This window comes from Pseudorca crassidens, chromosome 1 (assembly GCF_039906515.1).
Source record: "Pseudorca crassidens isolate mPseCra1 chromosome 1, mPseCra1.hap1, whole genome shotgun sequence".
Taxonomy (NCBI): domain Eukaryota; kingdom Metazoa; phylum Chordata; class Mammalia; order Artiodactyla; family Delphinidae; genus Pseudorca; species Pseudorca crassidens.
Genome location: NC_090296.1, coordinates 14962482 through 14984898, shown reverse-complemented (window position 1 = coordinate 14984898; position 22417 = coordinate 14962482). Strand labels below are relative to the sequence as shown.

The 22417-nt window shown below is 42.1% G+C and overlaps 1 protein-coding gene across 7 annotated transcripts in view; it reads right to left on the bottom strand.

The window, feature by feature from the left end:
* FOXN3 (forkhead box N3) overlaps positions 1-15803 on the bottom strand; it is a 405900-nt gene extending 390097 nt beyond the window's left edge. For 6 of the 7 annotated variants that reach the window (XM_067728219.1, XM_067728275.1, XM_067728258.1 and 3 more), the window contains exon 1: positions 15647-15803. The gene's annotated coding sequence lies outside the window, so the exon portion shown is untranslated. The remainder of the gene's footprint in view (positions 1-15646) is intronic. The other variant, XM_067728238.1, reaches the window with a different exon arrangement.
* Between the last annotated feature and the right edge of the window lie 6614 nt (positions 15804-22417).

Below are 22417 nucleotides of genomic sequence, written 5' to 3'. Positions count from 1 at the left end.
CCCACCCCCTATAGGGCAGAATCTTATCTGTGTTGCTCATCTCCCAATGCCCTGCCTCTCAACAATATCTAGCACTCTGTAGACCTCAACAAATATTTTCAGAATGACTGAATGAATTCTCATAACAACCCAGAGACAGCTGAAAAGGCTGATTTCAACAGTGCAGAAGAAGCTACCGAGACAGATTAAACTGAACCCCCATGGAAATGCAACTATTGTTTGTAGTGCCCCCTCCAGACTCCCGACGTTTGGGGTTTTTTCCAAATTTTTATTTCAACATATTTCAAATCTAAGAAGAAAAGTTGAAGGCTTAACATAATGAGTAAGTTGCAGACCACAACGCTACACCCCTAAATATGTTACAACAAGAACCTTCTCCTTTCATTAAGAGGTTTAATTTTTTTTTTTTTAGAGCATACAGCATGTTCAAAACTGAGCGGTAGGGGACATTTTCAAAAGTTGAGCACAGGGCTTCCCTGGTGGCGCAGTAGTTGAGAGTCCGCCTGTCGATGCCGGGGACACGGGTTCATGCCCAGGTCCGGGAAGATCCCACATGCTGCGGAGAGGCTGGGCCCGTGAGCCATGGCCGCTGAGCCTGCACGTCCGGAGCCTGTGCTCCGCAACGGGAGAGGCCACAACAGTGAGAGGCCCGTGTACCACACAAAAAAAGTTGAGCACAAAATTCACACCTTCAAGGAAGTTATTATATAGCTGGGGATTTAAACTGTACAAACATGAAATAATTCAGGATAATTAGGTCCTAAAGTTGGTGGCCTTGATTATAAGTGAAACAGGAGCTCAGAGAAGTGAGAAATCAGGTTGGGCTGAAGTTTCACGGAGGAACTACATGGCAGAGACAGACTGGTTATTTATTAAACCTGTTTCTTCTTTGTCCTAGACACACATCCAGACTACTTTTCCCAGCAACCCCTCTTTGCAGTCAGATGTGGCAATCTTACCAAGTATTAGCTAATAGAATGGGAAAGGAAGTGGAATGTGCCACATCTAGGGCTGGCTAGTAAAAACATGCCACTCATGAGTCTACACATTCTTTGCTTTTTTGCCAGTGTGATCCAAATAAGCACAATGACCTTGGGAGCCATAGACTGACAATGGCAGAGCCATAGGAAGGAAAGTGGCTCATTCCCTAAATCACCACCTGAATCAGAGCCATTCTTTAATCAGGGATACCCATTTTGGACATATAAGGAATAAACATCTATTGTTTTGATTCACTGCACTACGTTGGGTTTATTGAAGCAACTAGTGTTACCTCAACTAATACACGTTAGGGCTTAAATTACCCTGGAATATGTGTGTCAGGAGGTAATATTTTGAAAATAATGCTTTTCCTCTACTGTTTTTTGCACACCCTAGTTGCCCAGAGACATTCATATGTTTTTTGCACACCCTAGTTGCCCAGAGGCATTCATATGTTTCAGGGACTATTAGGATTATTAAATAAGGAATACAAAGAGAAAGAATAGTTCTTTTTCTGGCAATATGGCAGAATAGATAACTTTAAAATCTTCTGAAAACAATCAAAAATGCTGGACAAAACATGTCCTCAAAAATAGTTTGAAATGCTAACTTAGGCTTCTGTTTTTACAAGTTAGCAGGGCATAAGGGTCAGTGATAAAGTTGCTGGCACTGACAAAGCCAGGACCCACCAAGGTACAAAGTGTAATAGGAGGTGTCCTGCTAAAGATAGGACTCCAAAAGGCTACCAGAATTGCCTGTCTCAAAACTCAGTGCTCAGTAGAGGGGAGAAAGTCCTTACTGAACATTTATAACCATAAGACAATCCTTACATGGGTTTTGAGTATGAATTGATTATGTGGTCGGTCCCCAAACCTCTAGTTGAGAATTTTTAAGTCCTTGCTTTGCAGATTGGTGATGATCCCAGGCACCTGGGAGAAACAAATGCAAAATCTAGTGAAACTCACCTTCAATTCAAACCTCAAATTATTCTCATTGATAAAGTAAAAAAAATAAGGTCACAGTAAAATAAAACAAAGTAAAATAAAAGCCACAAATACACACATGCATATAGAAACAAAGCATCATGAACAAAAACTAGCAGAAATAAGAGATAGTAGAACTGAACCCATAGACATCAAATTTTTAAATTATCAACTAACAATATTGTATGTCAACTCTATTTCAGTTTTTTAAAAGTCTAAAAAATTATCAGATGCACAATATAAAATAAATGTTTAAAAAATAATAGAAGGACACAAGTATATAAACTATGAGCAAGATTAGACAGGTTAGATACAAGAAACAAAAAGGACTGAAAAAATTATCGACTGTAGCATATAAAGATATTATATAGACAGAAAATATGAAAAAGAGGTTAATACATAGAGAAGACAACAGAAGTCTAACATATACCTAATCTAAAATCCAGAAGTAGAAAAAAGAGTACTAAGCAGGAACAATACTCTGAGAACCTTCCAGAATTGATGAAAAAAATCAATCCACAAATTCACAAAACAAAATATCCAAAGCAAAATAAATACATAAAAAAGAAATTCACATCTATAGACACTTTATAATAAAACTGCAGAATGCCAAAGATAAAAAGAATACCTTCAAAGCAGTTATAAGGTTTCCTTGAAAAACAAATACCTTCCAAGACAAATGGCAATTAGATTCAGTATTGATTTCTTAGCAGCAGAAGTCAGAAGACAACGGAACATCTTTAATGTGTTGAAAGAAAGTAACCAGAATTTTATACCTAGCAAAACTATATTTTAAGGAAAAAAAGGAAAGAATTAGAATTTTCCAACAAACAGTAAGTAAAATAGGTCTCCCTCAATTGATCCTCACTTAACGAAATCTATGAAGAGAAGTGATGGGTAGGGGAGTACAAGTAGGGGAAGAAATTATAAGCAAAGAAAGTAATAAATATGTGGGTAAATCTGAACAAATTTCTATTTTTAAATGATAATGTCTAACCCACGAAGCTAAAAAAAACCCACAAGATAAAACTAAAACACTGGGCAAAAATGGGACCCAAGCTAGCAGGGGCAGGTGTGAGAGGTGGTAATGACTGGAATTAAATGGTCTAAGCTCCTTGCATTGTTTAGGAGGAGAGGAAAGAAAATGATTCACTTTAGACTTTTAAGTATGCATGCTTAAATTTCTAGAGAACCGCTAAAAGAATAATAATAGAGTGTAAAACTTCCAAAGTACTATAGAATAATACATGAAATAAGGAAAAAATGTTAATCAATTCAAAAGAAGGCAAGAGGTGAAAGAAAAAGAAACATGAAGAGGTGAAAAAAAAGAAACATGAAGAGGTAGGACAAATGGAAAGAATAAAATAACATGAAAGAATAAATTGAAATCAATCTGAAATTACAATAAATATAAATGCTTACATATTTCATTTAAAAGATATGTATGACTGCATAAAAACAATACCCAGTGTTATGTCATTTACAAAAGATACATCTAAAATACAGGATGTAGGGACTTCCCTGGCAGTCCAGTGGTTAAGATGCCTCACTTCCACTGCAAGGGACATGGATTCGGTCCCTGGTCAGGGAACTAAGATCTCGCATTCTGTGTGGCACGGCCAAAAAATAGAAAACAAAATAAAATAAAATACAGATGTAAAGAGTTTGAAAAAACAAAGAATGGAAAACAAAGAGCAAGAACTAATAATGAAGAAGCTATTATATCCTACTGTTGACTAGTATTGTTGCATGGACACCAGACAAAATATGCTTTAAGACAAAAAGCATTATGAGAGTTAAAGTGCACTACTTCATAATAATAAAAAATTTGATTCTCCAAGAAGATAGAAGAATTCTAAATGTGTATATACCAAATAGTGTAACTTCAAAATATATCAAGAAAAAAATGATAATCTACCACTTTACTGAGAGACTTTTAATACACTTCTCTCAGTAAAAAAATAGATCAAATTGGGATAGGGACTTCCCTGGTGGCACAGTGGTTAAGAATCCGCCTGCCAATGCAGGGGACATGGGCTTAAGCCCTGGTCCAGGAAGATCCCACATGCCACGGAGCAACTAAGCCCTTGTGCCACAACTACTGAGGCTGTGCTCTAGAGCCTGCGAGCCACAACTACTGAGCCCGTATGCCACAGCTACTGAGCCCACATGCTGCAACTACTGAAGCCCGTGTGCCTAGAGCCCATGCTCCACAATAAGAGAAGCCACCACAATGAGAAGCCCGCGCACTGCATCGAAGAGTAGCCCCCACTCACCGCAACTAGAGAAAACCCATGTGCAGCAACGAAGACGCAATGCAGCCAAAAATAAATAAATAAATAAATTTATTTAAAAAAAAAAAATTAGGATAGTGGTCATCTTGCAAAAGATAGTGCCTTAGGGGCATAAGGGGACTTCTTGGGTGAAGCTAACATTCTATTTATTAACATAAGTGCTGGTTACATAGGTGTGTTCACTTAAAAAAAATCCATCTGTTTACAGATGTAACTGTAGACATAAATATACACACAACATACGTTTACATATATATAAATACATAGGTATCTATACTATATATCTGTATATACTACAAATGGTGTGTGGGTGTGTATATATATATAATGTTTCCATCTATATGAAATCGTGTGCAACTAAACTATATACAGTTTCAGGATTTAAAAAGTATGTGATAAAATTATAAAGAAAAACAAGGGCACAAACCAGAAACAACATACTTCACATCTACTCACATCCAAGTGGCTAGAATTTTGCCATTCTTTTTTTTTATAAATTTATTTATTTATTTGCTTTTATTTTTTTGGCTGTGTTGGGTCTTCAACGCCGTACGCGGGCTTTCTCTAGTTGTGGTAAGCGGGGGGGGGCTACTCTTTGTTGCGGTGTGCGGGCTTCTCATTGTCGTGGCTTCTCTTGTTGCAGAGCATGGACTCTAGGCGCTCGGGCTTCAGTAGTTGTGGCACACGGGCTCAGTAGTGGTGACTCGCGGGCTCTAGAGTGCAGGCTCAGTAGTTGTGGTACACAGGCTTAGTTGCTCCACAGCATGTGGGATCTTCCCGGGCCAGGGCTCAAACCCCTGTCCCCTGCATTGGCAGGCGGATTCTTAACCACTGCGCCACCAGGGAAGCCCAAATTTTGCCATTCTTAGCTGCAAGGGAGTCTTAGAAATGTAGTTAATGGACATAGGTGGGAAACTAGTTCACTCTGCCATAGGCAGAAATTCCATAGCCTTGAAAGTCAGGCTTTCTCCTGGGACAGGATTTTCACCTATTAGCAGCAGTCTGGAGGACCCAGCTCAAAGAATTGACCTGAAGGCTACAGAAGATACTGCTTTCTTCCATGAGTGACAGTGAAGTTGCTAATCTTTCTGCCTGGATGGTAGAAGGATGAGATGGTGGAGGGGAAGTGAAAGAAAAGCCCACCTCTTTCTGGATCCAGTTAACGATGGGCAGGAAAAAGGAGATAAGAGAAGAAGACAGTGGATTCTGCCTCTTGATAGAGGAGCTACCCCTGAGTGCAGAGGGATGTGTTTGTGTCCATCCCCCTCCATCATCCAGAGCCCTAGGAAGAGAGGGTCTGCACCAGCCTGGAACACAGCTTCCTCAGCCCAGCACTGCAGCCTGATCAAACAGAGGGAGCTGTGTGGTGGAGTGCCTCGGGTAGACTGTGGACTGAGTAGTGGACCCCTTGCAAGGACCACCAGGCCAGTGGGCTTGATGGATGGTGTCACACATACTCACGAGTTTGCTGCCAGTGGGAGCTAAGGGTGGACCCAGCCAGCAGGGGATGACACGTCAGGTTCTCATAAAGCCAAGAGGATGACCAGATCAACTTTTTTTGCAAACTGTGGGTCACTTATTGGGTCCCAAGTGTGGTTTTTTGTTTTGGGGGGTTTTTTTTCATTAAATAAAATAGAATGGAAAAGATCTGAGTACATCAAGTATAAAAAGGATAACAATACCTTGTAAAATTTCTATTTCAGCTATACAGGTTATTTTGTAAAAACTTTTGTATCACCTGTCCACATATGCTTCCTGGAATCTCATGAAAATGTATCTGTGTTTTACTTTGAATCTTTGGAAACCACTGGACTGGACTATGTGTTATAAGAGCCACAGATTTCATCTGCTAATACAGAACAAGCAACACCATGGCAAGAGACCCAGCCTCTGAGAGTCAAGGCCACCGTAACTAAGGAGACAGATTTGCTAGTCCTCTGTAAGAAATAAAAGTACACGAGACACCCCTTCCTCACACTCTGACATCACCGGCAAAGAAAGGGAACAACAGGAAGGAAGGGATATTGTTTTCCTAGGAAGACTGAGAATTATCTTAAAGGACTATTTGGATTATCAGATCAAACTAAGTTTTTAAATAGACGGGATCAAAAGTTATTATTCTTTTTCCTGATAACCGAAGGGTGTTTGCTGGGAGGAAGGTTTGCTGCAGACAAAATAGACAAATTGCATTTTTCTGCACCTCACAGTTGCAGAGTGGGTGAAACTGGTGACCCTACAACATGTGAAGCGGGGAAGAAGAAGGTTGTGGTCAGGGAACAATATGAACAAAGTCAGGGGAGCTAGAAGGAATAAGGCAAGTTCAGGGATGAATGAACCCTGACCAGATCCGGGGGCATTTCCTGAGCACTAATGGGGACGGCCAGATTATAGAAGGTCTTGAAAGTTAGGCAGAGGAGGACAGACTCGGTAAGGAGAGCAACAGGGAGCCCGCATAGGTTCTTAGTAGATGAGGGACATAACACAACAATAACAACGTAAAAATAAAAATAGCTACAATAATTTAAGTTGCAACTATGCATCAGGCTGTCTGTCAACGGTTTATCATTAGCTTTCACAAGCATCCTTTCAGGATTTCCACATTAATGAGTCTTATTTCACATTACTGAGCCTGAGGTTAAGGTCACACAGCTGTAAGTAGGTTTGAAAGCAAGAAGTCTAACTTCAAAGCCCTTAACTTCCAGAGTGGTTTAGGGACAGAAGTCTTCAGGAGGACAGAGGAAGGAAAGGGGCCAGGAGGGACAGAGCACCTCGGAGGTTCCCAGCAGTATTCTCAGAGTGAGGCACTAGAACTCAAGATGAGGAGATGACCATGAGGTGGATTTCAAAGAAAGCAGCAAGGGGCCCTGGTGATAAATGAGATACCTGGCATGTAAAACAAGTGGCTGTCCAAGTTTCCCAACCTGGGAAACAAGGATAATGGTTGTAACAGAGAAAAACCAAACCAAAATAAAAACATACACAACAAAATAAGTGCCCTTATTGAAAATTTCTGCCTGAATGCTTAGACTCAGAGCTTATGTCCTTCTCTTGTTCCCATTTCTCAGACCGAAAAACCACTTTCTCAGGATCTTCATTTTGAAGTTCAGAGGACCACTAAAAATGACTCTTGTAAAGCATTCTCAGTTCCAAGATCGTGGAAGGAGCTGAGAAGTGGAGAGCACTGTAGAGGCTGCTGGTACCCGGCCCACGTCCCCTTCAGGCCTCACTACTCAGCGCCACCAGTCCAACCTTCACCTCGACCAGAGGTGTCAAGAACCTCCCTGAGCACCTTGTCTGGCAGAAGCTCACGCACCAACCTTAAGTGCTGGGAATCAACGTCTCCTGAGTCATCAGCCAGTGCCTAGAAGCGACATGCTGGACACCAGCTCTCAGCGCGCCTAGGCGCCCCTCGCAGTGTAACCGGGGATGGAGGTGGAGGGGGCGGGGTGTGGGGGCATAGACGAGTCTCCCACTCGCGCCCCCTACTGCTGTCCTCCTGGGATCGTCTCCCAAGTAAACTACCCACCCTGGAATCCTCCTTGCACTTACACCTGGAGAGAGGAACTCAGGGAGGGCGTCCCTTCAATCTGTCGACATCAGCTTAGAATATAAACTTCAATAGGGCCAAATTTGGGGATACTTACAGTTTAAGAAGCCACTCAGAGTTAGGGAACAGACGGCTGACTCTGCCGGTGACTTCTTCCCCTTTAGTTCCCTATCACAGGGCATAGTCGCTTATATGCAGTAGGCACACAATAACTGTTCATTGAATGAATGGGTGGGTGATTCGTTCCCCCAAATTGGTGCATATATATATATTGAACACGTCCCTAGATCAATTCTTTAAAATGACTTCACATGTGAGATCTGTGAAAGGACACGTGTGAAATATGAATTAGTTCCATTCAAGTGCTGATCATTTACCTGAAGTCTTCCAGAGAATTAGAAAGTACCAGCCACCTGCATCACTGAAAATGTCCACATCGGTTCCATTGCTAGTTCCAACTGGTCACATACATACCAGGCATAGTGGGGTGCCCAGGTGAAGATTTAACTTGTCATTTTCCCCTTTGCCAGAATGAGAGCAGAGCTCCTGGCTTAGATGAGAAAGTCAGACTAACCCAGTTTCACTTGGTCTATATAAACCCATGTGGAGTTTGTTTGATTTACAGGTAAGGGGGTCTCAAGAAGGAGATACCCAACACCCTCCTAATCTGACAACTGAAGCCACTTGTTTTTTATTCCAAAAAAAATAAAGGAGGTATCATTGAATTTGCATCTCTGAGTTTCTTGAGCAGTTCTTATGAATTATAAAGAGAACACTGTCTAGGAAATCTGTTTTCTGGATGCCACCAACAGAAATTCTAAGTGTAATATTTGGGTAATTAAAGAAAATCATATCCCTGTGGTAAGAGCCCTTTGTTCACCAACTAGGTGAATGTGCTCAGGGATGCATGAAGGGAATTTCAAAAGATGAAGATGGCAACTTCCCTGGTGGTGCAGTGGTTAAGAATCCACCTGCCAGTGCAGGGGACACAGGTTCAATCCCTGCTCCGGGAAGATCCCACATGCCACGGAGCAACTAAGCCCGTGTGCCACAACTACTGAGCCTGCGTGCCTAGAGCCCGTGCTCCGCAACAAGAGAAGCCACCACGATGAGAAGCCCGCGCACTGCAACAAAGAGTAGCCCCCGCTCGCCGCAATTAGAGAAAGCCCGCGCGCAGCAATGAAGACCCAACGCAGCCAAAAATTAATTAATTTAAAAAAATTCATTCAAAGAAAGAAAAGATGAAGATAAATTAAGGAAGGTAACTCTGACAAGGGAACTAAAAGTTTCCTCCCATCACTGATGGTCAAACATGGGAACACAGAATGTCAAGAAGCAAAACCCTACTTCTTGCCAAAATCACAATATTTTTCCCGCCCCTTGCAATTTTTCCCAGGAGGAGACGCCATTTCAAGCATAGAAGGGGGAGTTATCAACCCTGGAATAGAAACAGAGGAGCAGTTGTAAGGTAGCCAGTGGGACAGAAAATGACTGGAACTTGGAGTCAGGGGGCCTGAGGGTGAGAACTACTTGTACCAAAGAGTGTGTGGCCTGGAAACATAGTTACCTCAGTTTCTTCATCTGTGAAGGGACATTACTGCATATTATCATTATTTAGTAGTAGTAGTAGTAATATTATATTAATACTAGATTATTATAATAATTAATAGGGGCAGCACCTGATAAACAAAAACCCCTTATCAGTTGGATGTGACTTTTCTATATTATCCAATATTGCCAAACTTACCATGAGCAACTTATTTCTTTTCCGAGAGACCATTCTAAATGCTAAATCCAATTCCACGAAACAATATGACTGTCTTAATTTAGAGACCTTATTAACTAGTCATTAAATGGTAACTGTTTTCATTTTACAGCCTGCAAAAATGTTAAGTTTGCCAAATGAGAACATTTCAGACTTTAAAGAGAAATGTGAGGTTATCTAAAATCTAACCTTGTAGAATATTCTAAAATCACCTCTTCCAGTAGGACTTACTACTGTCTGAATCTTAAGAAAGTGACATCCGCAAAGGTAGCAGACACACTCTGTAATATGTGGAGCCCTCCATTAACAACTTCAGCAAGGTCCTGGTAATTGGAAGCATCCTTGAGTTCCAAAACAAAGTCCCCAAGAACATCGGAGTATAAGTGCTCACTCAAGGAGAGTCACTGGTCTATTATTATGAATACGCCTTGGGACAGCTCCGTTGGTTTTCTATGGCTGTACACACTCATTCTTCTTTGAAATGCAGGTGGGAGGAGGAATAAGATAGCTTTAAACAGCCTAAACGTGAAAAGCTTTATTCAACCCAATTCAACAAACAAAAGTTAACCACAGTCATTTTCATCCACTACCACGGCCAACTATTTTGTGCTTATACTAGTTTTATCTTTCTACAGGAAACATTTTCTTTAAAGAAAGAAAAAGTTCCGGCACAAATTGTGAGAAGATCTGTGGCTTCCCAGAATATTGATTATTTTAATCGCCATCTCTGACCCACACAGGTACTAGAAGCATGGCAAGCACAGTGGAAGTAATAGGAGCATGTAGACAGGAGGCTGTCCTTTCTACTTCTATAAACTCCCCAACTGTGCGGCCTCCAAGAAACAATGCAAGGAGGTTTGCTGTGACCCTAAGAAGCACAATGCTGTTGATACCGTTTGCGTGAAGTCCCTGCTGCTTGTAACCGAGCACATGTGAATCAAGGGGTTGTGAAAATTAGGAGTGGAAGTGAAGGGGATCCCTCTGTCCGCCACCCCTAGAAATCTTAATATTTATGGCCTCTGGGATGTAAACAAGGGGAACTGAACTCAATCCCAATACTGCCATTTCAGTAAATCTCATAATAGAAGAGATAATCTGAATATGTTTGATGATATTCAAATATCATCCATGTGTTATCATTTTACTCAACACTCAAAACACTACCGCGTCTGCCAAGCAGATTATATAGCTTGGCAAACTTTCGTTTCATGAATGACACTTAATATGAAATAATTTTCACTGACAGAGTAACAGTGATATAACAGATCCTGAGGTGGTACTAGAATAAATCCACACATTCCAGGACAATGAGAATCGACTAATCTCAAACACCTGCACATGATGTTCCTGTAACTTATGAGGAAAGGGGGCCCTTTAAAAACGTCCTTTCCTGGGGATATATGTATATGTATAGCTGATTCACTTTGTTATAAAGCAGAAACTAACACACCATTGTAAAGCAATTATACTCCAATAAAGATGTAAAAAAAAAAAAAAAAAAGTCCTTTCCCCTTCCCTTATTACAGATGGAACCAGGGCTCTTTCATACTTATAGCCAGTCCAGCCTAGCGCTATATACAGAATGTCTTATTAGAGCCCATTGTCTGCCATTCCTTCTTCCTCCTCTGAGCACAAGTGCCCTCTTAAACTGTCAAGGCAAAAGTTCTCTCTTCAGCTCAGAAGTTCCAGGACTCTGCAAGCAATTCCCTCGGGGCCTTCCTTAGAGAATATTTGGGGCACTTTAAAAGCAGTGGTTGTCAAACAGTTCACAGGGATACTAGGGTCCTAGGGTGTGCCCCAGGCACAGCCCAGGAGAAAAGAGCAGATTCTGGGTTCCCGGCTCTTGGTTCCCCCAGAGCAGCTCTGTGTTTATTCCACTCGTATATTAGGGTCTTGCATAAGACTCCATTTGGTGCTAAATATAAAACCAAAATGATGTCTTCAAAAATGTGTGAAAACCATCGCAACAAATGGTGCCCTCCCTTAGGCTCTCTTAACCCCCTCCCCCGGCTGTTCCCTTCAAAGGGAGGTTTCTGTACTTATTTTCCTTTTAAGAACCTCACCCTGTTTCCTCTTCCAGAATTTGAAACATACATGAACTGAAACTATTAAATATATTTATTTATAATATTCAAAAAGTAATGCAGAGTTTTGCACAATAACTCTTTTCAAGGTTAAGATTCGTTTTTCTCATACGGACTCTAGCCTGGCTTTAGCTATAGCCCCTCCCCAAATTCCAACTCTCCCCCACTCCATCAGCAAAGGAGGCATACACCTGACATGTAATCTTGATGGATTTTACTATCACAAGCCAAGAGAAGAATGAAGCTGACTCTTTCCCTTTACCTCTCCACAGAACTGGCATTTGGTTGGTATTCTGGGCTAATTATTAGAAATTTGGCATCCTCATCAAAAAACGCCAACTTCAGTTAATGTCTATATCTCTGACAACTGAAAATGAATTGGAATTTTACTGAACATCTTGTATGTTGGTCAAATAAGTTGTCCATAGCAGTATAATGACCAATGTTTCTAATCTCAGAGTCAAAAATAAATGAACAGAAATGCCAAAGATTTGGAGTAATTTAATTGTACTCCTCCAAAGTCCATTTAAAAATGAACTGTTCTGAGCAAACTATTTGACAGACAATGGAGCATGAAGGCAGATTCTAGAAACTAACAAATCCCATTCATTTCCTTCAGTTTGTAAAAACAAGCAACTGACATGTTTCCTGCCAATGAACATAGTTGAAGATAAGAAAGCTCCCTACAGGAAATCCTTTGCTAAAAGAGAACAGTTGTGCCACTAAGCTTAACCTTTTTCACCGAATCTCAATCAGTTAAATATTTGACAAGAGGGGATCATGAAGTACATGCTAAATCACCCCAATGATGCTCTATTGCTTCTAACGTCTGTATTTCCTATGGCATAGATGCAGGATATTAAATAAATATTACAGTATAGTTAGGATTCTTTCTACCTCCTCTCCCCTGCCCCCATGCAATTAGTTTATGAAAACAAGGGAAATCTTCTGCTTTTTAAAAAGACGAAAGTGTTAGTTAAGTGAAATGTAAAATTGACCATTTTCAGTTAAGACTAAGCAATACCATGCTATAAATCGTCACGATTATAAGAAGGATATTTCTAAATGAATATCAATCGCTTCAAATTTAAAGACTACCATTGACAAGATTAGAAAAATATAAGAAATGCACCGGTTTTATATTTACAAGCTTCAATGTTGACCCTCAAATTCAAAATTTAGCCTCCTCAGTTATTTTTTGCTTAGCAAAGTGAAAGGGGGAGATCTCCAAACTTTTCTCCTTTCTTTACTCTCCTCACTAAAACCACTACCAAGATATTGAAAATATTCGCAACCTTGAGGTGGGGAACCTCTCAATTATCCTAAAAACTAAAGCACTCTTCTCCATCCACAGAAGAAGAGGAAACTTTTCTCAGTTAACCAAAATAATAATAATTGCAGTTTTGAAAGAGCCCTTATTTCTGTTTAGGATTATCCTTTCCCTGCTTTGCTACTAAGAACACCCTTCCTTATACTTCCCAAAGCACCAGACAGAGTCTTCATCTATCCTGTACAGGCAGCCTTAGAGCAAAGCTCCAAAATGCCACAGTTCTTCAAATTCAATTGCAACAGTTCAAGTTAGAAGCCTCTTGCAAACAGAAACTCTTCATTATACCGTCCCCAAATGACTCTTCAGCCACAGGTAACAGCCTAGTCTTTACAGCTCCACAGAGTGTTGTTCTAACAGTAGACTTACAAATCAGTTCGCTTCTACAATTAAGTGATCAAATACATTCTTCTTAGCCTTCCCTGGCGCAACTCCGAGGTAGCAAAATGCAAAGTAAGCACGCGTGCTCCTCCTTGCTTTAAGCCCTTTTCCTCACATCTTTTCAGTAAAAATACAGTTATGAAATCCAGGAGACTGCATTTTTGGTTGTTGTTGTAAAATGACCTTGATTTGACAGGCACGGTCTCAGGTTTCAACAGATGCTGTGGGAAAGCTTACAGAAGGCAACATGTTCTCCAGGCATCTGTGATGACATGCAGGTTTTGTTTTTTTGTTTTTTAAATGGTGGTTATGATAGTGTACGTGTGTTGGAGGGGGTAACTCGTCTCAGTTTCCATGACAACCATGTCTCTACTCATCGGTTGTTAGATACCATCCACTTCCTGTGTCTAAATTTTTAAGCCAATCGGAAAAGTGTTTATACATTTAACAACTTCTGGGACGGTGCTTCTTTAATTGGGGTGTTTTAAGGCTCAAATGGAGTTGTCCACCGGCCTTATATTTTTCCGCTTATGTAGAACATTTCACAATATTTACCAACTCATTCTTTTAAGGTGAAGAATGCCCTTTTTTTTTTTTAACTTGAAATGCATTCTCCTCAAACCAGATGCCACAATTTCTTATAACAGTCTGCAAGCTGATTTTGATTGTTGGCTCTTCGTGGCCTTTTTCTTTCACTGTTACAGACTTAAATTTAGTGCAAGATACATGCTAATAATGCACAAGACACATTATCAAAGTAAAGATACAGTTAAGCACCATCTGCTGACAGTGATATTTAACTCTTCAGATCAAAAAAAAAAAAAAAACAGGAAAAATTATTCTAAGTTGAACAACTTTGCATTCTATAACTCCCAAGGAGAAACCATTGAGAACGTATTGTAAAGTGATATGTCTATAAAAGCTGATGTCTGCAAAGAAATTTGTCACCAGAATGGCCTACTTTCTTTGGATAGAAGCAACAACAAAAAATTAAACACAAAGGTATCTCAAGCAAACTGCACCCAAATTAAAAATCAACCTTGCAGAAATCTGGGCACGAGAAGGCTACTCTGAAATTACAGCATGATTTTCAAAGAAGGTTTTGGGTGACTGTTTCCCTAAGTCTTCATCGAACTGACCAATCAGTGTGAGAGCAGAGTGGGCTGGAGTCATTTGTGCAGTCTTCCGAGCTCTCCAAGCTGCTCTCCCCTCTCAGGCAGCGCTGGCGATCAATGAAAAACAGGGAACAAAAGGAATATAACAGGATGTCTCCTTAGCTAAGGAAAATGATTCCCTTTTTCCTCAATGAGCCAGCCGCACCCTGCCCACAACAGCTCCACATGGGAGCTCCCAGCAGACCAGACCTTTCGGCTGAAGCACATTTTACACGTGCAAATCATGTGTCCCAACTGCTGGCAAATGTGTCACCTTAAGCACATCCTGTGACAGAGGGCTCCCCGAGCCCAACCAATTGAAACTAATAAATTAAATAAATTAATAATCCCACCATTAAAAGCTACCAAGAAAGACTGTGTTTCCCTTTCCCAAATGTCAAATCCGAGAGTATAAACAAAGCATGAAAAATACTCTCTTCAGCCTCCCCAGCCAGTAATCATGGTTTTCTCCTCAAAACCAGGTTTCTCCAAAAAGAGAAATATTCTGACTGCCCTCAAAGGAAACTCTCATCTGTATATGTCATATCAGGATAACCAGTTACAGTATTTGAAAAGAGGTTTAAACTGCCCACAGATTTGACACTGTTTATAATTGATAGCAAAACACTTGACTGTTTATAATTGATAGCAAAACACTTGCGACAGCAATGCTGTAAACTCTGCCCGAGCCAAACTCCACATTTAACACGTTAGTTCCTTGAAAATAAAAGTAATGCCTGGGGAGCCCACAAAAGTAAAGACCTAGGAAGTAATTAACAGAATTACATCAATTATTTCATAATTTTTAAAAATTATCCATTTGTCTGCTATTTAAAAAAAACAAATTTAAAAACTACTATCCTCAAATTCCTGAGAAACTTTTTTTTTTTAAATGAACTTACTTTTGAGACAAAACTAATGAAAATATGCAACTTGCCAGCCCTGGATCTCTCCCATTCGGACTGCATGCTATAAATCAATCTGAAACCAGGTGGAAATACGGGGGCGGACACCTTAAAAAATCAAAGTGTGCCCCCAAATGCAGCAGCCTGAACAGTGAGGGCTTCTCGTCACAATGCTGAACCAGAGCAGAAGGTCAGGAGGCAGGAAATGAGCCCCATTTTCGTTACCTTCGATCGCCTGCCCCCCCTTCTGCTTCTCGCGGCCGCATTGGGGGGCTGCGGCGGCGCTGGACTCGCCGGTGGCCCCGCCGCCGGGTCGCGCCGTCTCCCGGCAGAGCTGCAGCCGATCGCGGCCGGAACCCCGGCTCCAGCCCCGGCGCCCGCCCGGGGTCGGCGGCGCGGCTCTCACCCGGGCCCGGAGCCCTGCTGGGTCCTAGTGCGCGCCGCGCGCCTGCCGGCGGCCAGGTCTACAGCCCGCACGTACGGCAGGCGGCTCGCAAACACCGTGGTTCCCCGGGAAAACCGAAAACCCCGTCGTCCTCTTTCAAAACCAGACACGGTAGGTACGGATGAACTGGAGCTGAATGTCAAATCCCGGCCTAAGATGTTAAAAGAAAAACATTGGGGACAACTGAACTCATTGAAGGCGGATATTAACATCTGTAGCCCCAGTGTAAAGCGTAGGGCAGTAACTGGTTTCCGTAGGTTCTCCCGGTGCACTTGTGATATTGTACATTCACAGACGGTAAGAGAGAGTGCGGCATCAGTAATGATACGTTCCGAAGATATAACGGCGCCCCCGAGAAGAAAAAGGTTGAAAATTGTGTGTTTAAAACAATGTTTTAAACAGTTTTCCAATGATTTTTTTTCCTAACACGTCCTTCTGCATTTTGCTTTCTCTTACTTTATCATATGCTATTTTAAATAACAAAGGCCCATATGGCAAAACACGCAGTCATTTGATTTTCAAAAGACCTCAACAATTGCATCAGAATATGCACTCATGTATCTCCTAAGAAATCAACGAGCAAGAATTAATGGTGGCATATGGTGTGCTTCATGGAGAAAACTGAATTACAAATTAAAACAAATGCAAAATTCACAAATTCAGTAAACTGAAAGTAAATTATGACCCTAGATATATACACAAATCAGCTTATGTACAATTAGGGGAAATGTAAGTTCTAGATTTCTCTAACTGCAGAAAGTGTGTTACATGAAGAGATTCCCCTCATTTGCCCCCAAAAGGGCTTTCAGCGCTCTCTTAACACATTTGTTTACTACAGCCCACCTGGAAGGCAACTTTTAAACTTGCAAGTGCTCATTTAAGAGGACAATTCTGTTAGCTCTTAATTCAAAATAAAAGTGCTTTAGTTTGAAAAGCCTGTTTAAAAGGCTTCAAGACTGGGAGCTTTACTTTCAGTCTTTGATATCACCAAGTTTGAAGGTCACAATTCTGTAAAACTGCTAATAACAATGGCGCTGTGGTTTGACACCAAAAGGAAAATCAAATGTGTGTTTTCTGAGTTCTATTTTTGGAGCTCAAAAAGTCCCTTTGAAAATTACTCTTGCCCTCCTCCTTCCCAATTATAGCTAAATAAATGTAATAGAAGATTTTTAGTATTAATTAAACATCAAAGTCACCTTTCCTGCTGCCTGATGTCCACGCAAAGAATCAGTTGTAGTATGTTACACTTGTCGATCTTCAAAGCCCTCGCACAAACATCTCATGTGATCTTTACCATACTTCTGTGATAAAACAGACACTATAATCCCCGATTTTCAAACGAGAAAGTGGAGGTCCCGAAGGGTACGGTGACTTGTCCAAAATCACACAGCTGGTGCTCAGAGCAGCTGGGATCCCCAACTCAGATGCCAACATCTCCAACAGACTCCTGTTTTTTCAAGTGCCCACCTGGCCTCCCAACTATTTCTCTACAAATACTATGGAAAATGAGGTATCCAAAACAAAAACTCAGTTATGTTCCTGTAGTCATCATTTCTTACCTGTTTTAGAGCAGCGATTTACCAGAATGGAAATAAGAGGGTAGTTGCAAAAGTTTTAGTCTCTGCTAAATGAGAAAGCTGGCTGGTCGGACTTCTGTCCTGTGGCTGTCTGGGGCACCCTGGCAGACTGAAAACTTGAAACTCTGGGGCTAAGCAATGTCCCTGTCACCTATACACCTTTTTATTCTTTATCAGAGACTAGAAACTGACTCCACTTGACACATGAAGGAAAGAGGTTTTCTCAAGTGGAACTTGGTTTTCTATGTGCAGTCCCAGCACTGAAAGTCCACAAGAACCCTAGAACCTCAAAAGCTCCAGATACCTGGTGGCCTGTTCATGATATCCAGGGCATCCCTGCCCAGACCTGGTGATAATCGAGGTGTTACTTCTCAGCCCTCCTGCACCCCTGGGAAAGTCGCGAGTCAGTTCTGTTTGTAGCATTCTACTTCCTCCTCTCCTCTGCCGAAAGGAAATGTAACTTCTCTTATGATGTGGCCCAAACCAGCTAAATACCGGCCAGGTGAGTGCTGGGTGACATTTAACTGAAAAGACAGAAATATCTGATTCTTAAAAATGATTCATTCCTGGGCTTCCCTGGTGGCGCAGTGGTTGAGAGTCCGCCGGCCGATGCAGGGGACACGGGTTCATGCCCCGGTCCCAGAAGATCCCACGTGCCACAGAACGGCTGGGCCTGTGAGCCATGGCCACTGAGCCTGCACGTCCGGAGCCTGTGCTCCGCAACGGGAGAGGCCACAACAGTGAGAGGCCCGCGTACCGCAAAAAAAAAAAAAAAAAAAAGATTCATTCCTTTCGTGGGCAGCTCATAAGGAAGAGTCTGGGCGTGGCAATGTCCTCAAAAGATGTGGACGACCTTCCTGGGGAACCACTTGGAAGGATTCATGCAAAACTTACGTGGTGAACTCGTGTGATTCCTTTGTTGAAAACTGGTCTAATTATAATCACACCATCCACTGTGGCCTTCAGATGTTGTACGTGCTAGGCTGAAAGTCATCTTAGCACCAATAGGAGGTGATGAGAAGCTGAAAAGAAGAGCTGGTGGTGAGCAATTCCTCAAAGCAAGAGTGCACCAGAAGAGGGACTGGTCAGAAGAAACCATCATTCATTCATTCATTCATTCTGTATACCTCAAACGTTGAAAACCTAATGTTTTCATGTTTAATGTAAGCAAGGTACTGTTCTAGGCTCTGGGTATAAAATATAAATAATGCATTATACGGAGCCCTCAGACAGTCAAACAGTTGCAGAGTGGTGGTGTAAGTGTTGCAGTAAAACCATGTTACAGGCACTGTGTGTTCGAATGCCAGTGGTTCCAGTCCTGGGCCAGTTTGACTTTAGAGCCATTCTCAGCCTTGCCTCTGCTCTGTTTTGCTAGTAGCTGACTCGTGCAGGCCAAGGTTTACAGAATCTTGGTCAGTTGGCTAATAGCTGGATATGGTCCATGAGAGGCACTGGAGGGAAAGTGGAGGGTGGGAGGAAAGGAGAGGCCGGAGAATTTCTTCACCTCCCTCTTGCCTCTGACAGCATCTCTAGCCATGACTGCATCTAGCTGGGGCTTCTGCCAGGTGACCCCAGCCCTTGGCTCAGGTAACACTGTCACTTCCTGTTAACTCTCCAGCTTAGTGATATTAATGGCTTTCTGCTAAAATTAGTTGCTGGGTAACTTCACCTTCCTCTGTTTGCATCTCACATCCTCCATCACCTGTGGAGCAATCCCCTGCATTAAATTCCTTCTGTGCACATCAGCAAATCCCAGTGGAAGGGCAACTTACAAAATACCTGAGCAGTACCCCTCAAAAGTATCAAGGTCATTAAAAACCAGGAAATGCTGAGAAACTATTACAGCAAAGAGGAGCTTTAAGGAGACATGACAATTAGATGTATTGTGGTGTGCTGGATGGGATCCTGGGACAGAAAAAGGACATCAGGTAAAAACTAAGGAGATTTAATAAAGTATGGATTTTAGGTGGTAATACCGTATCAATACTGGTTCATTGATTATAACAAATGTACCATACATTAACATGTAAGATGTTAGTAATAGGGGAAAGTAGGTGTGAGGTAGGTGGGAACTCTCCGTACTATCTTCTCAATTTTTCTGTAAATTTAAAACTGTTACTTTTAAAAAGTGTATTTAAAAAAAATTCTTCCGTGGTAAACATTTGAAGTGGTTTTGTTTCCCTACTACAGAAACCCCACTGCCTCCCTTCCCAAGCAGGGGCTAGGTCTGATCCAGCAGGTCTAGGGCTTTTTTACAGGGAACTAAAACAGGGGGTTTCATGGTCAAGACATCAAGACAACCCAGCAAGGGATCAAGTAGCTCTGGGAAGCCAGGAAAAAACCTGAATCTGAAGCCAAAATGTGGTCTGGGCAAGGATGATGAGAGGCGGGAGATGGCTGTGAGTGAGGAAAGCAAGACAGCCAGCCTGGGTGTGGAGCCAGGGTCCAGGGTGATGGCTGAGAAGGGAGGCTGCTTGAAAGACTATGGGGTGTGGGAAGGGCTGGGCCCGGCCTCTCTGGGTGAACAGAGAGAAGAGGAAGAGGGGAAAAGGAAGAACAATAATAATAGCAACTAAGAGTCACTGAGTCATTTTACCTGCATTTTCTCATTTCTAGTCCCTTATAAGCAGGGTACTCTTTTTATTCCCATTTTACAGATGAACAAACTTGCCCCAAATTGCACAGATATTTAGGGGCAGAATAACAGCTCAAATACAAGTCTGTAGGACACCAAAAAAGAGTCAACAAGTCACCATGCTGGGCAACCTTGGTAGAAACCATGAAGTTGAGTCTTCGAGGACAAGTAGAGGTTAAGATGTGAGCGAGTGTGGGGAGAAGAAGGACTTCACGGAGGGGACATCCTAGGTGTGGGCAAGGGCATGGAAGGATGAGAAAGCCAGGCAGGTCAGAGAGCTGCACGGAGAGCAATGAGGCTAAAACAAAGGTTTCAAGTGAGGAAGTGCCTGTAGGTCCCACTGGAGATGCTGACAGGGGCCAGTGACCACCCAGGTTTACACTTTATCTTGACTTGCACATGGCAAACACATTGATCTCCCTTAAGCCTTTGCTCAAATGTCCCCTTCTCAATGTCTCTTGAGCCTCCTCATCCTGCTGTACTTTTTCCCTTCTTCCCTTGTACTTACCCCTTACTAATTTACTTATTATTCATTGTTTGTCTCCCTCCACCACCAACCCCCATACAAATAAAAGTTTCACAAGGCCAGGAATCTGTTTTATTCAGTGATCATTTCCAAGAACACAAAACAGTGTCTGGCCCACAGGAGGTGCTCAATGATTTTTTTTTTTAATGAATGAATGAATGAAGTTAGTAAATAAGAAAGTATTTGTATCAGCCAGGATACTTCAGAGAAACAGAACCAATAGGATGTGAAGATATATAGAAAGCAGTTTTTGTAAGGCATTGGTTCACATGATAACAGAGGCTAAGTCCCAAGATCTGCAGTCAGCAAGGAGAACCATTGGTGTGATCTCGGTCTGAACAATGGCAGGCTCAAGACGCAGGAAGTGCAGATGTCTCAGTTGGAGTCCGACGGCAGGAAAGAACTGATGTCCCAGTTCAAGGCAGTCAGGCAGGAGGAGGTTCTCCTTACCCAACCCTTTTGTCCTATTCAGGCCTTCAACTGATTATATGAGGCCCACCCACGTTAGGGAGGGCAATCTGCTTTATTCAGTCTGCTGAGTCAAATATTAATCTCACCCAAAACACCACCACTGATGTAACCAGATATCTGACCAAATATCTAGGTACCCCATGGCCCAGTTAAGTTGATACATAAAATTCACCATCACAGTTTTGAAAGGGACTCGATCATTTTAGAACCTGTAAGGAGAATGATTTACAAGGGAGCAAGACAAAGGCAGGGAGACTCATAAGGAGGATGTTATTATACTAGCTCAGGCAAGAATTGATGCAGACCTGCAGGAAGCCATCATTGGTAGCTCCAGATGACCCTTCTGTGACCCGTGGGTGATATGTGATGTTACATACCAAAGGTATCACATAGACACAATGCCAGGAGGAATCAGTCAGAAGTGCAATGTCCAGAAAAGAACAAACTGGAAGACTATGGTGGGTCCTGGTCATTGAGAAGTCCCCTTGCGGCAGGCTGGGGACAAGAGCACCTTCTGGCCTCTTTAACGGCTCAGTTGGAGTCGACATAAGTGGGGGTGGCTACTTGGCTCTCCTTTTGGGGATTTTCCACTCCACTAGATGGTCCTGGTGTCGAATGGGAGCAGGCGTCTTATAGTGTGACCATCACTCTCTGACTGTAGGATTAGCCCCACACTGGGCCCTTGCCCCCATGCCAGGCTGATCAGAGTCTTCTGGAATTTTCTAACTGAAGTCAGGGGAAGCGGGCTTCCTTCTGCTCTGGTTTCCAAGCTGTAGGGTGCTGCCTGCAGCCACACCCTCAGTTTGTGGGCTCAGGAGATGGGTCACAACCCAACTATTAACCCAAGCAGGACATAACATGATGAAAGCATAAAATAAACTTTGGATTCTCCAAACAGACCTTTTCCCCCTCTATCGTCATAAACGGTTTAGAAGAGGCTGTATACATAGCCACCGTTTAGATACACACAGAGGTGCACAGAAACCCTCACTCAATTGGAAATTATGTCATAACACTAACTTTCTAGATATAGGTGATGTTGAAAGGCAGATTTTCCACTTCCTTCTTTGGATGCTTTAAATTGCAATAAAATGCCACCTGCCTTTGCCCTGTGAGGTCACAAACCTTAACATCCTCCATGAAACCAATGGTGTCACCCTTCTACTAACACACTTAAGAGACGGTGCACTAGCACGTGACTCAGACTTCATTATCTTTACCCACCACTTTCTAAGGATTTAATGCCTCCCACAGGTGACAGCACTAAATCACTACTGTGAAGCCATGCTTGTCGAAAGGAATGAACAAACCTCACTTTGCTTCATTCATGTCTTTGATATTT